Source organism: Ixodes scapularis, unplaced genomic scaffold (genome assembly GCF_016920785.2).
Source record: "Ixodes scapularis isolate PalLabHiFi unplaced genomic scaffold, ASM1692078v2 PGA_scaffold8__174_contigs__length_109621045, whole genome shotgun sequence".
Taxonomy (NCBI): domain Eukaryota; kingdom Metazoa; phylum Arthropoda; class Arachnida; order Ixodida; family Ixodidae; genus Ixodes; species Ixodes scapularis.
In genome coordinates this window covers 2,188,633-2,205,237 of record NW_024609883.1, presented here as the reverse complement: position 1 = coordinate 2,205,237, position 16,605 = coordinate 2,188,633, and positions in this window count along the sequence as shown.

Sequence of the window (16,605 nt, the reverse complement as noted above, 5' to 3'; positions counted from 1 at the left end):
AGGGTTATACTAATCTTGTTAGAGTGGAACTCGCGTCGTCACAGGCTGTCGCAATGCATCACAGCGAAGTGGAACTGTGTGAAGCAGTCCTTGTCCTTCTCCCAATAAATTTATGGGCGGAAGCTTGAGACTCTTTGGTGCCCGAAGTTTCTGTAGCTCGGCTGGGTCAAGTTTGTCAAAAGGACAAAACAAATGCAGTAAACACTAGACATTATCACGCCGGTCGATGGAGTCGTAACTGTATACATACAGCTTTTGCGGATACTTATTTGTTTCAAGGGTGGCAAGTTATCACCAGTACAAACATGGCCACAGTGTCGGCAAGAGCATCAGAACAAAAAGGAAGGTTTGGTTGGCTTATCATTTTGTGTCTTCGTTGCAGCGCTTTTCTCCGGAACTAATGTTTGTAGTCCTCTTTGAGCCCCTGGTGCTATGGTCTGTCTGTTTCTCTTATCCATTATTTATTTTTACTTGTAAGCGAATAACACGCACCATGACATTTCTGGCGTCCTTAGGTTGATTCGCTAATCAGTGTCTATATTTGACAAACTCATCTAGTATAAGAGAATAAAAAATATATAAGAAGAGGGCTTGCAGCAATCAATTTGTATAAGAGAACTGCGGAACTGCGTCAAAAGCAGAAAGCCGGAACCTCCCGAGGAATGAACGCGTTATTTTGAACTCAGTCATGGCTGCAGTTTTCAGCTTTAAAAGAAAGAGTTGCGCGGACTACTTCGAGAGACATAAGCGAAGGGTATACCGCAACCGACGTTTTCGTTATGTCACCGATCTCAACGTAGACGCCTTGAAGATGATCCTGCCTCCATCGAAAGCCGCGGCTCTTGCGTTGGATGACGTGCTCTGCCAGAACTGCTTCCAGTACACCGGTGAGAAGCTTTCATCATCTGTCAGTGATCCATGCTCGAGCTCTCCAGCAAGCTGCATCGAAGAGCACGAAGTAGTGGAAGGTCTTAACGAAGAGATTTCTGCTGCTGGGCTTGAAACAACTCCTTTGCGCATGCCTTCTACAGTAAACCCGAAAAGCCGTCAGGCATATGCTGAAAGAAAACAGCGGGAGATTGAAGGATCACACAGCCGACAGGTACGAAAAAAGTTGGCGACTGCATATACCTTGGAGCCAAGTGGGTCAAGTTCTCGCAGTGATCAACCATGCCTCGGCTGCGACGGGTGGTGGGCAAACATCAGAGAGGCCTTTGTGAAGGCGGCATCTTACCAGGAGAGATGTCAGCTCCTCACGCTTGTGCCCAAGGGCGTAGCCACTAGGGAGGTAGAACGGCTAATTCCTGAGGCATCGAAGTACCTTCTGAAGAAATCAAAGCAGCTTCGTGAACGGTTCGGCGTATGGGAGCGTCCGGAGCCTTATCACGGTGGAAGCATAAGCGAGGACACCATACGGGCAGCCACGCAATATTACACCGACGACGATCTCGACTGTTCTCGGCAGAGCCCAAACAAAAAAGATGCTGTTAAGCTTCTGAAGGATGGCGAAGAACATGTGGTCGTGAAGCGGTATATGACAAGGTCTGTCCGAGAGACGTACAGGCTGTTTAAGGAAGCAAACCCGAACTCAAAATTAGGTCTGACTAAATTTTACTCGCTGCGACCAAAGTGGGTCAAGCTAAACCCTGAACAGACTGTCTGTGCATGTGTGTGCTGTACGAATTTCGATTTGTGCTTTTCCACCCTGAACAGCATGCGAGAAGAAAAAATAACAAAAGAGGAGATTCTCGCTTTGTGCCTCTGCCCTGAACCCTCGTCCGAATGTTTCAGAGGCGAATGCAAAGACCGCCCCTCGACTGACAGACTCTCCTTAGAATCATTGGAAATGGTGCCTGAAGAGGAAATTACATTTTTCACATGGGAGGATGGTAATTTGATAAGCAAGACTGCCGACTCCAGCGCCTTTTTGAAAGAGCTACAGAAATGGGCCACAAGGTTTTCCACGCACGATTTTATTCGTAGGACACAACGGGAAGCCATACGGATTGAGAAGTCTAGTGTGACCTCAAGACACATCGTCATGCACTTCGATTTTGCGGAGAACTGGACGGTAATTTTGCCACACGAGATACAGGAGTACCACTGGCACAAGCGTCAGCTCTCTGTGTTCACGTGTGTGGCATCCACGTCGCAAGGCTCAAAATGCTTCGGCGTTGTCTGTGAGGACTTATGTCATGACACTTCCCATGCGCTGCTGGCTCTGAGACTTATAGAAGACTGGCTGGAGGAGCACATCCCAGTTTATGCTTCACTAACGTACATATCCGACGGGGCACCAGCTCATTTTAAAAATAGATTTCAGCTGCATGAGTTCGAACGAGTGGGCCATACCCAATTGAAGTGGATATTTTCTGCCTCTGGGCATGGTAAAAACTCTTGTGACGGGGTTGGAGGGCTTCTCAAACACCACGCAACGGTGCACAACCTCCGTTCACCGGAGGAGCAGCTCGTCCGAACATCAGTAGATTTTGTGGACAAGGTTGGAGGGCGTGTCAAAAACGTAACTCTCATGAACTTAACCGAGAAGGAGGTGAGTGACTTCCGCAGAATCAAGAAAACAGAGTGGAGTTGCGTACCGACTCGGAAAGGCATCCGCGCTTCGCACGTGTGGCGACGCGAAAGGGGCGAAGTGCAGCTTGAGCGAACTGTTCTATCTTCGTCTTAATGCATGAACCTCTGTGGTGCACGTGCGGAACTCTCAGATGATCTACGGCTTTGTTTTGTTTTGTTGTTAAAGCCTCTTCTTGTACATTTGCGCTTCTGTGAAAAATTATGTGTTTCTATAGGTGTGCCTTGTTAACCCAAATAAATTACTCAATAAATAGAGTGATTTTGTTAAACTGTTACCTATGAATGTTTTATTGCATACTGCCAACAAAAGAGTATGATTACTGTAAGCTGAAAAGCAACTTCCGATATGCTGTGCGTAGCCCAAAAAATTTAAACGTATGCAACAAGTAGTCCAAAAGCCGAAGGATGGACAAAATGTAGTCAATTTTTTTTTCACGTACCTCGGAATACTAAGGGCCAATGAAGAATAGGCGAAAGAATGCCATGCGGTAAATTTAAAAAATTCGAGCCGATTTTCCGATAATGTTTGTATAAAATAAAGATTGTCCGAAACGCATAAACGGGGATATTGTTTTTCTGGACTCGATAGTGCCGTAGAATGCAACCCGACATGATCGAAACGGATGAAACGTCTTGGATCTCTCCACTCGCTTAGGCTAGTTAACATTGATGTTAACTAAATTTACTTTTGTTGTTGTTTATCACGGCACAATGTTCAAACAAATAATTTAAATATATAAGTTTCGTGCAACCTCAGTAGTAAAACGTTGTCGTGGCGACGTTCGAAAATGCAAGCTGTGACTTCGCAGACATCACTTCGTCAATTCAGCCATCTCTCATTTCTTTATGACGTTACTGATTTTTTTAAAAATATATTAGTAAAAATTCAACGGGGTAAAGTAGTTTTCAGTGAAATCTGATATTGCTGAGCCAATTATCAATGTTGCGGTGAAGCCCGCATACCGGAGCCGGAGGTTGGTATTACGCGATAAAATGACTTATTCAACTGGTTGTCCTAAAACTACAACAAAAAAAGGTCAAGCAATATTTATACCCGGTTATTAAGCAGAATCTGGGCAATAAATTAAAAAATTATGAACGAAATAAAAAATGGCTTTTTTGAGAAAATTGACTTCAAAATTTGCATATTTTTCTTTTTTGTCTATATTTGTGGCAGAATAAAAACAACACGGTAAACACAATAACCAGAAAATACATGTCAATCGATAGCTTACATTGATAGCTACGCACAGATATCTGTCTCACGTCATTGCGCCCTACCGTTCGTTTTATATAGCTGTCCGAAGTTGCGTCACACTTGCTCTAGGTTGCATGTTTAAGATTTTTTAGAAAATTAATTTAAAATAACAGAAGACAGAAATTTACCTCTCAAAATAGCCAAGTCTGCGTAAATAGTGCGTAATAAATATAATAATTCTGCAAGAATTCGATATTTTGTAAATGGCGGCTAAAGTCGAGATAAAATCAAATTGGGAATTTGACGTGTTCTACCCTGCAGCGCCTCAGAATTTTTTTCTCTCAAACTATACAATTCTAATTTTTTTCAAAGGCAGTTTCTTTCATCACAAGGATTCGGGTATCATATATATTTTTTACGATTAAATCTAAAGACCCCCCCGACAAGTTTGGTCGAATTCAAATGAAATCACCCTGCTAATTTTTTGCAGGTTTAGGTGTTCATTCTGCCATGAAACAAAACTACAAAGACAAAGAGAATGGAACTTACTATTTTATTTTTTTACCAACATGCACCACTCGCAAACATTCTCATGCAGACTGGGCTGTCCATGGCTCTTTTCTTCCATGCCACTTTTGCCAGCACATCTGGGTGGCTAAGATGATGGCTTCGGCAGTCGGTATTGCGTGATAAAACCTGCAGTGCGTAAAAAGAAATACACGAACAGTTATTAATAAAAGAAAAACCTTAAAATAATAAAATCACAACTACAACAACAAGAGGTTATGTCGTGCCGAGCCTGATAATCAGTCAATTTATCACTCGGCCCGCCCTCCCACGTTCTATCTGATTTCGCCTACCTGTGGGCAACATAATACAGTCAAACCTGACTATATCAAACTCTCAAAAAACCGTCTACCACTTTGATATAGCGGGCAATTCTCTATAGAAGTTTTAATGAATTTGACAACGAACAAGCATGCCACATTTAGAAAAGTTGTTCACTCTCGAAGGGGCATTTGTACATCATGAGGGATGCCGACTGCAGTTATATAGTGGCCGCTTCTTCGTTTGCCGGCTCACCCTCTCCCCCACAAGACTTTTTTTTTACTCCTGGGCGGCCGACGCGGCTGCTCAAAAGAAAAAAAGCCAGCTTTCTCTGCAAGCTGGCTCTCCCCCAAGGCAGATTCTCATGCATAGGGGAAAGCCAGCTTGCAGAGCTAAACAGCGCTCTTGGCAGATCGGTCCATGGGGAGACGCTGTAATTTTCGTTCGATGTAATTGCATTTTTCGCTATGCATTTTTATTGCAGCTACCAGTGCATTTACAAATGGTTTAAGGGCACAAGGTAAGTCCTATACTCCCCATGCATTTGAGGCCATGTTGAGAAACAGTTTTCTCGGTGACTATTAGGAGTATTTCTGTCATGCATATATCGTTTTGTTCGAAATATTGTGTTTTATCCACTGAACTAGAATTATTTGAACCAATCTAAAATAAGTTTTTTCTAATATTTTTTTTATTCTAGTACTGAAATTTTAGTTTTTTTCATCTAATAAAAACTTTGTAACTCAAAAACTGCTAGGTGCACATTTTTAATTTTAGTTCAGTATTTTTGAACACCCATGTATGTGGTAGGAATAAAAAATCAACCCTCTATAATGTCAGGTTAAGGAAAAAATGGTACCTATGTACTAAAAAACACTGTTTTGAGATAATTGAGTTTAAAGTAAAAAAAACTGGTGAATAACGAATTTCTATTGGCACCAACAGGCTTACAGTCAATTTTCAATAGCCGCCAGCTTGAAATGCATTGCTAAAGTCATATCTTCGCCTTCAGGCTTATCGCCTTGCTTGCCGGGCCTCTTTTGTGACCTGCCATGTTGCTTGGTCCGTAAAGTATATTAGAGTGATGTCAACTTCCCTCAGCCACTTGATGGCTTTCTAAACAGGGTTCCATCCACAAAACTTCAAAACATTGGCTTGTGCAATCCTGCCACCATTGAATAAAGGAACAGCATTCAATGGCGCCATTTTGTCGTTATGAAAACACAAACACTTGAATGTACACACGTTACACACCTGGGAAAAACGTGCACAGCGTCTCGTGATTGTCTTGGTTGAAAAAAAGCTATGCAATAGTTGCGAAATAATTTTTTTAGATCATTTGTTACTGGACAAGCTTTTAGGTCTTGTGTTGATTTTGTTTTGTTGGAAAATTCATCGATAAACAGGGAGTGTATCCCAAAAGGAGGTGTAGTCACCTGCTACTTGCTTTCGGAAGAAGTGATTTTCAGCCCGAAATATAGCTTTCCAAAAACACTGGGACAATGGAAAATGTGCAGAAAGAACTAAACTTTTCAAATTGCGAAAAAACCAAAATTGATTTTTTTTTTTCAAGTTTACCTTACCATGTGCCCTTAAATTAACCGGGTTCGATAATATCAGGTTTGACTGCAGATCGAACACCGTGGCCTCGCTCCCAGTGTGCAAAGAAAGCGCTGCACTCAAGTGGCATTTCTCTTGCTCTGTCCACATTCACCTTGTCTGACCTCTTAGTGCCTCTCACTGTACATGTGTGCTGCACAAGGCAAAATCAACAATAGGTTCATAAAAATCTCAAATCATAGTAAATCTTAACTCACACTATACAAACATTATGTCTGCCATTAAAGTTGCGACGAGTCACACGCTGCTCATCTACAGCGTGTGACTCGTCGCAACTTTAATGGCAGACCAACTACACGCTGTATAAATATCCCCATAACCATAACCAATTTTTTTTTCTTTTTTTTGTTCAGAGCTAAGCACAGCAGCCACGACAGGTGCTGTGCCCTTCAAGGTTGATCAGAAATACCCACCTGGTGTGGTAGGGGCTGTTTTCCCACCACAGACGCCTGCAGGCTTGCCCTGACACACCTTTGTCGTAGAGCTCCGCAGGCTCCCACAGTGATCGGCTGACCGTTCTGAGAGCGGCCAGGAGTGGCAGCCTTTTCCACAGCGTGTGTAAATGCTGCCTCTCGCATTTTGATGCCAGGTCCAAGATGAATCTGCAGTGAGTAACACTGTCAAGAAAATGCACAAAAAGTGGAGAAATACAGGCAACACAAATGGACTCTCCACTTTCGTCTGCAATCATGTTCCTGCTTTGTTTCACTGAAATGCTTAACTGTAGATATATATATATAAAATGAAATAAATTAAAGGGGCACTCTCTAGTATTCCAGGATGGCCTATTTATGTTCCTAACTCAACCTATGTGCTCTAACATCCCACAAGTCCAAAACTTACAATCATGTGTGGCCTATTTCACTATTAAAAAATGTGATCAAAGATAGCGAATGCGGTTGAACCGAATCAAGGTGAATAGGGTGGAACGGCGAAAGACACTTGTCAGTCAATTGCAAGCGAGGGCCTCTTGTGTAGACAAGCAGGGCTGGTTGGCTGCTTGTCCGGACGTGAAGCTATCGCTTGTTTTTGTCTGATGAGCCCCGTTCGTTCCTCACCTACATTCGGCCGGGTTCAGTGCCGCTATTTGTATGTCTGAGATTCACTATCTTTATCACATTTTTATTAGTGAACTAAGCTGCACATGATTTAAACTTAAATATTTGGGATGCTTAGAGCACATAGAATGTGTTACGGCCCTAAATAGGCCGTCTCAGAAAGCTCCCGAGCGCCCCTTTAAGAGAAGTAATTTCAGCTTTGGAATATGCATTAAGAAAGGAGATCCATTATTGCTGTACACATCAAATACTAATAATGATATAAAAAAATTGTTTCATGAAAGCTCGACTTTAATGAACCATTTGACAATTTTTAAATTCGACATCGCCAAGTATGAAGGAAGTATACTGCTGTGCACTTTCATGTTTTGTACAAATATTTGCAACCTCGAGCAGCCGAGCAATGTGAAAAAAAAAACAAAAAACCTTTGGCTCCACTTCATGACAAGACATGAAAAAGAAAACACGAATGAGTGTGCTATTACCAAAGCTCACTACCTTCCCTTTCTGTGTTCCGGAATAGGCATCAATATGTCTCACCAGTCAGCTGCTTATCAGCTGACAAAGAGGACGTGTTTTCCAGAGCTCCTGCGAAGCTAAGCAATATTTGGTGTATTTAGTTTATTTGCGAGTGTGTTTATGGGTACTAGAAAGCACTTTTTAAAGTAGCGATAGGATAGGCTTGCTTGTTGGATCTGCTTCATTGGTGGTGTTGCGTGCGCACACCCCATTGGGGTTGATCCTCCAGGTTTACCACCCTGCTGTAACGCATTTTTGCTCTAACTCTGGTGGTTTTATGAGGTACCAGAAAGCAGTTTTTAAAGTAGCGATAGGATAGTTGGGTTACAGCAGGCTTTTTAGGTAGGGTCACAAGACCAAACCACCTGCACGTTTGAAACTTTTGGCGGGCTAGTTGGTTTTGTGGACAGAGACGTTACCCAGGCTTTTTTGGTGCGATATTTTTCGTGGGGTCGCGCTGTGTGTCCGTAGGCAATGGTGAATATGCGAAGGAAGAAAAGTGCGCAGGTTAATGTAAAAGGGGGACCCGATGTAGAATCTGAGGAGTGTGGCCGTTGGTGCTGCGTGATGGAGTTGGAGCTCAAAACTGTAGCAGAAGCCGAAAAGAGCAACTTTACCTGTCAGAGTTGCGAGAAGGTAGAACTTGGTTTTGGGAGAACAGGAAGGGAATGGGCGGATACGGTTCAGGAGTCGAAGTGGGAGATACGGGTAGAGCAAGAGAAGCGGGTTCAGCTCAAGGCGCAGGTCGGAGATATGAATAAGAGGGCCGAAGCGGATGTGGTGGAGATGACCAGGGAATGGGAAAGTAAGGTAGGGAGCGTGGCGGGAGAGCTGAGACGATAACAGGAACAGAGAGCCAAGGCTGAGCGACAGGTAGGGGAGCTTAGGGGAACAGTGGAAGGTGCAGTTGGAAGAGCATAAAAAGAAGTATAAGGAGATGGTGCAGCAACTGACAGGAGTAGTTAATAAGAAAAAGGGTGAGGTGGCAGAGAAGACGGCGAGGGGGGGGGGGCAGACAAAGGGGGCCAGTTAAATAGTGACGAGGTGATTGACTGTGTAGGAAAGGAGCCTGCACAGCTGTATAGTACTGCAGTACAGCAGGGCTTGAGAGAGGCAGCAGAACTTGAGGCAGAGAAAGCACAGAGAGCTGGAGGGGGTGAAGACAGGCAGTCGGGGGTTAAGAGGGTGCTAGTGGTAGGAGACTCATACATAACAAGGGTTAAGGAGGGGCTGCTGGACGGGGTGAAAGGGGATGGGAGGGTAACCGTATGGCTCAGTCAGGAAAGTGCATGGTAGATGCTATGGCGAAAGCGAAGGTGGAGGTGTGGAAAAACAGGGAAGGAGAGAACCTAGTGTTTGTACACGCAGGACTAAATGATGTGTTAAAGGGATGGAGCCAGAACCTCGCCAGGCAGACAGAGTTGGGGTTACGTAAGCTGAGGGAGGTCTCTGAGACTGTGCATGTACAAATATGCACCGTCCCAGAGGTTGTTGCATATTCTTTGCGGTTAGAGAAGCGGGTAGCTAACCGGGTGATAAGGGGGTTGAGCCGACGATTTGAGTATGGAGTAATGAAAGTAAACAGGGCGGTGTACGAGGCTCGCTCCGACCCTTTTACAATGGGCATCCACTACAGTGGAACCACTGGGAGCGCGGTAGGCGATAGGATTGGATGTCACATCATACATTTTTTGCGTAGCCCCGGAGCCCTGAGGGCGCCGGTGTAAATGAGGGCCAAAATGTAGATACAGGGGGGAGGGTTTGGGAGGGTGAGAGGAGGCCTTGCAGGACTAGGAAAAAGAAACAGCGTTCATAAACATGCAGGACGGCAGGAACAGAATAAAGTGGGAAAAGATTGAGGAGCGATTAGAAAGCCACAACTTTGCAGTGTATGGATTAGCAGAAACACATCTCAGGCATATGGAAGAACCACCATACATACCGGGATATCATTGGATGGGATGCAACCGGGCCAATGAAGAACACAAGGGAGGGGGACCAGGGGTGTTAGTTAAGGTTCAGGAATGGGAAAGGGAAAGAGAGGGCTGCAGGGAACACATGTGGGTCAAAGGCAATATTGGGCGTTTCGACACAATCCTGGGTTTTGTTTATCTAAAAACAGGGAGTGATGCAGGGGAGGAAAATGCAGAACACTTGACATGTATATCAGGAGACGTTAGGGAAATTGGCACTAGCAAGGAAATAATTATCTTGGGGGACGTGAATGCATATTTGGAAGACTTTGATGGACATACAGATACAACAGGGAGGATGTTAGAGGCGTTCTGCAAAGGTTAATGGGTTAATGTTAATGGGTTAACGCTCAGGTGAAATGTGATGGAAAAATAGCATGGGAAAGAAAGAACTCGCACTCGACTATTGACTACTGTTTAATGTCGCGTAAAATATACAACAGATTAGGAGGTATATAGGTCTAAGGTCTGGGGAGCGACCACAAGAGAATCGAAATCAGATTTGGCACAATAAAACCAGAAATGCAAAATCAAAAACAAGAGGGTAGGAATAACTTAAATGTTAAACAGTTACAAGAGGCATCTAAGCAGATCGAGAACATTGTATCCAAGCAACCAGAAAGAGAATAGACATATGAAGACTAAGTGTTTTCAAAAGAGAGTTAGAGAAATATTGAATCAAACAAGGATGAAGAAAACTAAAACGCAAGCCCAAAAGCTGGTGGGATAAAGAGGTTAAGGCAGCAATATCGAGCCGCCAAGCGGCATCTAAAGAACACAGATGGGCAAAGAAAAAGGGGGCCACACTAGCCGAAGTAGCGACAAAATGGGAGGAATTTCAGGAAAAAAAGCAGGAGACATTAGCATTAATACAGGCCAAAATTGGGAGAGCAGGGGTCCAGTGGATGATAGAAACAAGCCAAAAGGATAGGAATGCGGTAAAAAGATTCTGGGAACACATCAGTGCACAGGGAAAAATGACCGAGGCGTACCAGCAGGCACTAACAACACAGAAAGGGACAAAGGTAGAAGGGGATGAGGCAGGAGAATACATTAGACATACAATCGAAGCAGTATTTTCGGAGTTAGAATCAAATCAGGTCGTAGGGAATGGTAGTGTCTACACAACGCACGCGGAGGATCATAGTGAGGAAGAGGAAAGGACCACAGAGGAATGGGAAAAAAGCAGAAGGAAAGGTTCTGGCTGGCACTGAAACAGGTCCAGACGGCATACCAATGAGATTGATAAAAGTTCTAGGCAAAACAAGCAAATTGAAACTAAGGCAGGTGATTGACCAGATACTTATGGGAGGGAGGTACCCAGTGAACCGGAAATTGAGCAGGATGAGATTATTATATAAGGGAAAGGGAGAAAAAGACAGTGTCAAATCATACCAACCAATCACAGTAACTTCAGAAATATACAGACTAGCTATGCAAATTGTAAAAAGAAGAATGGAAGAATCGGCAAAGAGAAAACAAATTGTGGGGGAGCTTCAAAATGGTTTCAGGAAAGGCAGACGTTTGGATGAAAATTTATTCATAATCACTCAGTGCATAGAGATAGCAATGACAAGTCAAAGGCCATTATGGGTAGCATTTTTAAACATCAAAGGGGCATATGACAATGTGAATCAGGAAAAACTCTGGAACCAATTGAAGGGATATGGGCTAGAGGGAACCATGGTTAAGTTTCTAGAATGGGTTTATACGGAAAATAGGGGTGATTATAACATGGGAAGCCGAAACTACAAGACCAGCAGCAATAAAAAGATATCTCAGACAGGTTTGGCCATTGCCTCCCCTGCTCTTTATGATATACCTCAGTGAGATGGGAAAAAGTTAGAACAGTGCAACCTAGGTTTTGATCTGACTAACATGAAGGAAGGACATAAAGTAAATCAAATATTGCAACGTTTAATGTATCAGACGACATTGAACTAGTATCAGAAAGTCGTGACACAATACGGGAACTCATCAGGATTTGCAGCAGAGATGGGGACAATTTAAGACTAAAATTTAGTAGGGACAAGTCGGGTACAATCGCAGTCGGTTATAAAGACGAGAAGGGGGAACCCCTTGAGATAGAGGACACATTGATAGAACACATAGAAAAGTACAAATATCTGGGAATATGGTAAAGTGAAGGAAGACCGTGTCTAAAAGACCATAAAGATATTGTAATAAAGAAGGGGAAACGAGATTCAGCTTTCATGAAACACAGGGCACTATGGAACTATAATAGATGTGAAGTCGTTAGGGGTGTTAGGAAGGGAGTCATGGTGCCGGGACTGTGATTTGGGAATACGGTATTGTGTATGAGGTCAGAAATCCAGGCAGGTTTAGAGATACAGCAAAGGAGTGTGGGTGGGTTGGCATTGGGGGCACATGGGAATACTACAAATGAGGGAGTAGAGGGGGACATGGGTTGGGCATCTTTCGAGTAGAGAAGCGATAAGTAAAGTTAAATTTGAAATAAGACTAGGTGAAATTGAGGAGACACGGTGGGCAGCGAAAGTGTACAAGTAGCTATATATAAAAAGTCTAAACACTAAGTGGACAAACCGAACCCGCAAGCTGATATTTAAGTACATTCAACGAGATGGAGCCGATCAGAGCATATCAGAAGAAAAGGGAGTAAAGGAAACAGAAAGGAAATTGTGGGAAGAGAGAATGCAGGGGAAATCAGCTTTAACAATATACAGGGCATAAAAACAAAAAAATAAAGAAGGAACAGCTGTATGATAATTCAGTGGGGAGCTCTTTGTTGTTTGAAGTTAGAACGGGGGTGCTACGAACGAGAACGTAAAGGGCTAAATTCCAGGAAGTGGACGCTCTGTGCGACATATGTAACCGCGAAAGGGAAACTATAGAACATGTAATTCTAAGGCGCACGGGGCGTCGTCCCACCCTCTTGAGCGGATAACTACGGATTTGGAGGGGGCACTGGGTTTTCTGGACATGGATGGACAAATGGATAGAGAAAGAATTGCGGTAATTAAGAGGAGATTGGAAGATTGGTGGAAAAGATCTAGGGAAGGTAAACAAAATGATATAAATAAGCAATATAATCACTTTAAAAAGGGGGCTGGGGTGGTGTTAAAACAAAATTTATACAATTTAAAAAAAAAGAAGGGATGACGAAATGTAAGGCTAGGTGGCACAAGCTGCCGCCCGTTACAAAGGGTATAAGCCCTTATCATCCATCCATACTTTGTCTTCTTTGCTAGTCTACACTAGTGAAGCGGGCTAGCTTACTAATTCCTGGATAGGTATTATTGGCACTGCTAAACTGTAATTTGTGGGACACGGCTATCAGATAGCACTGATGTCACTGTCATTCGCATGTACACTTTTTCAAAGATAGTTCACCTGCTCGTCCTATGGCAAGACTTAAGTATGTTCTTTTATTTTTATTTTTAGAAGGAAAATAGGAATGGAACGAGCATAATTTTTTGGGTATTTAGGATGCTTAGAGCCTGTCGAATGAGTTATCACCAAGAACAGACAATCTGAGAAACATCTTTAGTGCACCTTTAAGTCAGTACCTGTGCTTGCCTTTTTGTGTGCCTGCCTGTTTGTGTCCTTGTTTTTTCTGCCATTAGTCTGTTCTCCTGAACAAGTCAATGAAGTGAAAACAATAGACAAAATGTCTTGTAGGCCCAGATACGTACCTCACCATCTTGGACAGCAAAGAGAGGTGGCCAAGAGGAGGCCACGGCCTCACCAGGTGGAGCAGCCACTGCAGCACCTAGGATAGCAAATTAAAGGTTAGAGCGACGAGTAACATCAAGGTCTTGATTTGTTTATACGGTAGGACATACTGTAGCTGTAATAAAGAAAAAGATAGCCGCACAACATATTCAAAATGACGTGCAATGCAGTATAAAGTACAATATTCCTTCACAACGTCAATCTAGCCCTATGCTCAGGAGCTATCTTAGTCGAAACATTGAACCCCATTTCTTTGTTGTAGTAATAGCAGGAAGCATGCATATTCCCAAACAAAATGTATGCTGCAGTTGCTAATACGGTGAGATTTCAGCAATGCATGCCCTCAAAATGTTTCGTAATTTCACTCCACCAATAAATCACTTTCACTTGTTTTAGGATTTTCAGACCATTAGCAAATCGCTTTAACTTGATTTATGACGATGCAAACCTGTAGAGGTAATGTCAGCTCTTTCTTGCGGTACTTTTAGTAAGGTGACACAAGGGCTGCGGTCACTACCATTAAGGTGGTATTGTTGCTTATGATGTTGCCACAGCCAGGCTGCTTTATGCACTAAATAAATGAACACTACCTTTTGAAATCACGCCTTTAAGATAGTATTTATTGATGTGGGATACTGGCAACCTTACCAACTCTCGTTATTACAACTACTCGCCTGTCAGGTAAGCAATGACTATCGAGCTACGCTGCATAAAGAAGTCATGAAATGATGTCTTCTTGTTCTGTCATCAACCATTTGTTGACTTAAAAGTCTGGCTATAGTAGTATGACAGTGGTGTCCTGCCCCTAAAAAAGCGACTTTTGATCCCTCTGCTCCTGTGTGCAAAGAGGGTGAAACACTATTTTCTTAACGGTAGAAGGGCCTGAAGCATGTGAATAACAGTACTGGGCAGAGCATCTCTTGAACAATCAATTGACTTGCTCCACTAAATTGAGATTGTCACTACCTGCAACTACATTATCAGCAGTTCAGATTGCAAATACATAATTAGATTTGGGCCCACGAGCACTGTCATCCTGTCAGTAAATTAATATTGGCTTTTATACAGATGAAAAACAAATTAAGATTTGCAACATACAGTCGGAGGCGTCTTGGGCAACGACACTGTTTGTGTCTGTGCGAGGGGGGGGGGGGGGCAGGCAAACTCGGCAGAATCTCGATAATACAAATCTCTAATTTCCACTCCACCCACTCTCCTCACTTTAAGTGACCCAAATATTAACCGGCAATGCAATTTGTCACTACGTATTGCGCCATCTAGCGGCTGCAAAATAGAAGACTGGGTAGGCCAGGACAGCCCGGATCGCAAGGACTTCAGGCGGGCGCATTTAGAAACCAAGGGTGAATGTGGCATTTTGGATCGGCGTCAGCCTTTTTGGGAACCGTTCTTCTTAAAAGTAAGGCCCAACTTCACGTCTCCATGAACCCAGCGGGTTTCTGTAGCATCTTGCCTACTCCTATAGGAGTAGGTGAGATGCCACAGGAACCCGCTGGGGTTCGATAGGGTTCCCCCAAAAAATAAATGTCGCTACTGCTGCGTGAAAGACTGTCACAGTCACGAAGGCGACTCAAGCGTCAAACTATACCGCTTCCCCTCGAGATCTTCGGAATTGACACGGCAACAGAAGTGGATCACTGCAGTGTGATGCATCAGGTAAGTAAATTCTACAGTAATTGTTGCTGTTGAAGTGAACGAAAATAGATGTGCAGGCTTGGAAAGTGGTCTGACGAACTTGTTTTGCAGACTACTCAGCAAAATAACAATTTTATACAAGTTGTTCAACGAATCACTATAGTCCTTTGCAACCTAAGAACGAAGGGCGACGGTAAGACGGGTCGGGGAGGAGGAAGCAAACGGAACGCTGGAGAAGGGAGGGGAAAACCTCCTTCTCTCTTTAGCGTTAAGCCTGGTTCCTCCTCCCCAGCCCGTCTTACCCTCACCCTTCGTTCTTAGGTTGCAACAGACTATAGACACCACATAGGGAAATACAATAGGAACAATCGGGCCGATTGTTGCTTCGCTGTGACGTCCAGAATCAGGCGATCAGGCCTTCAAGAAGCGAGAGGCCCGTCCCGGCAGTCGTAGTTGTATGTGCGCATAGCCGTTTGGCACACGCGCGGTCGTAACCAAAACCTTCCAAACCTGCGAGTTCTCAAATAGTAAATTTTCGCAGCACATAAAGCTTTGTTTGTTTCGGCAACAAAATTTAACGCTGAATCTGGTAACAAATGTGACGGCAGGCAGAAAACAGGATGCGTAAGTTTTTCTTTCGAAAAAGCTCAAGTGAAGCGTAAATATCCTTCTCACATGTGCACTTTGTTGCCTGTCACCTTTTCACACCAGGCTTGCATATCACGGTACAGCCATTGTAACGTGCATACTGTTCTCTAGCATGCAGAGTATGTTTCTAATTACTCACATTTTCTAGCCGGGGGCGAGCGCGAGGAAACAGGAAGAGCGTGCCGCACCAGGCTGGGGCCGCGATGGAACGATGGAGCCGTTCTGGCCGGTCTGGCTCATGGCGACTCCTGGAGCGTTCCGCCAGCGAGGTTCAGATCAGGACCGGCGGAAACGGCGAGCCCTGGCCACACCGACCTAGGCCATGACGATCCCGGAGTGGTTCCGCAGCGAGACTCGGGCTGTGATAGCCCGGAACAGCTTGCCTACGCAGCGCTGGCGTGGGGAGGACGATCCGCAGGCCTGGACACGGACAGCGACTGCGAGCTCTGAATGACGGGCGACAACCCGGCTCGACGGGCCGCAGTGCCGGCTCTCGAAGACGGACAACTGGGAAGTACAGTAAACCGATTCGCAATCTTCTGGTTGTATTGTGTCACTCCCTGGGAGACGAGCGAAGCACATGCCGATCGCGCGGCGATTATTACAGAGAGACCCCACAAGTGGTGAAGAAAACTCAAACTGGTGTCCAAATGACAACTCTAGAATATGCTTGCCGGCTAGCAATGCTGGGTAACAAAGACTTTCGAACTGATAGCCGCCCGGAAATTTTTCTTCTGTAAAGCTATACATTCAGGCTCGAATCGTTCACTGAAAATAAAGCTACAAGTGTCTCAGCAGACCT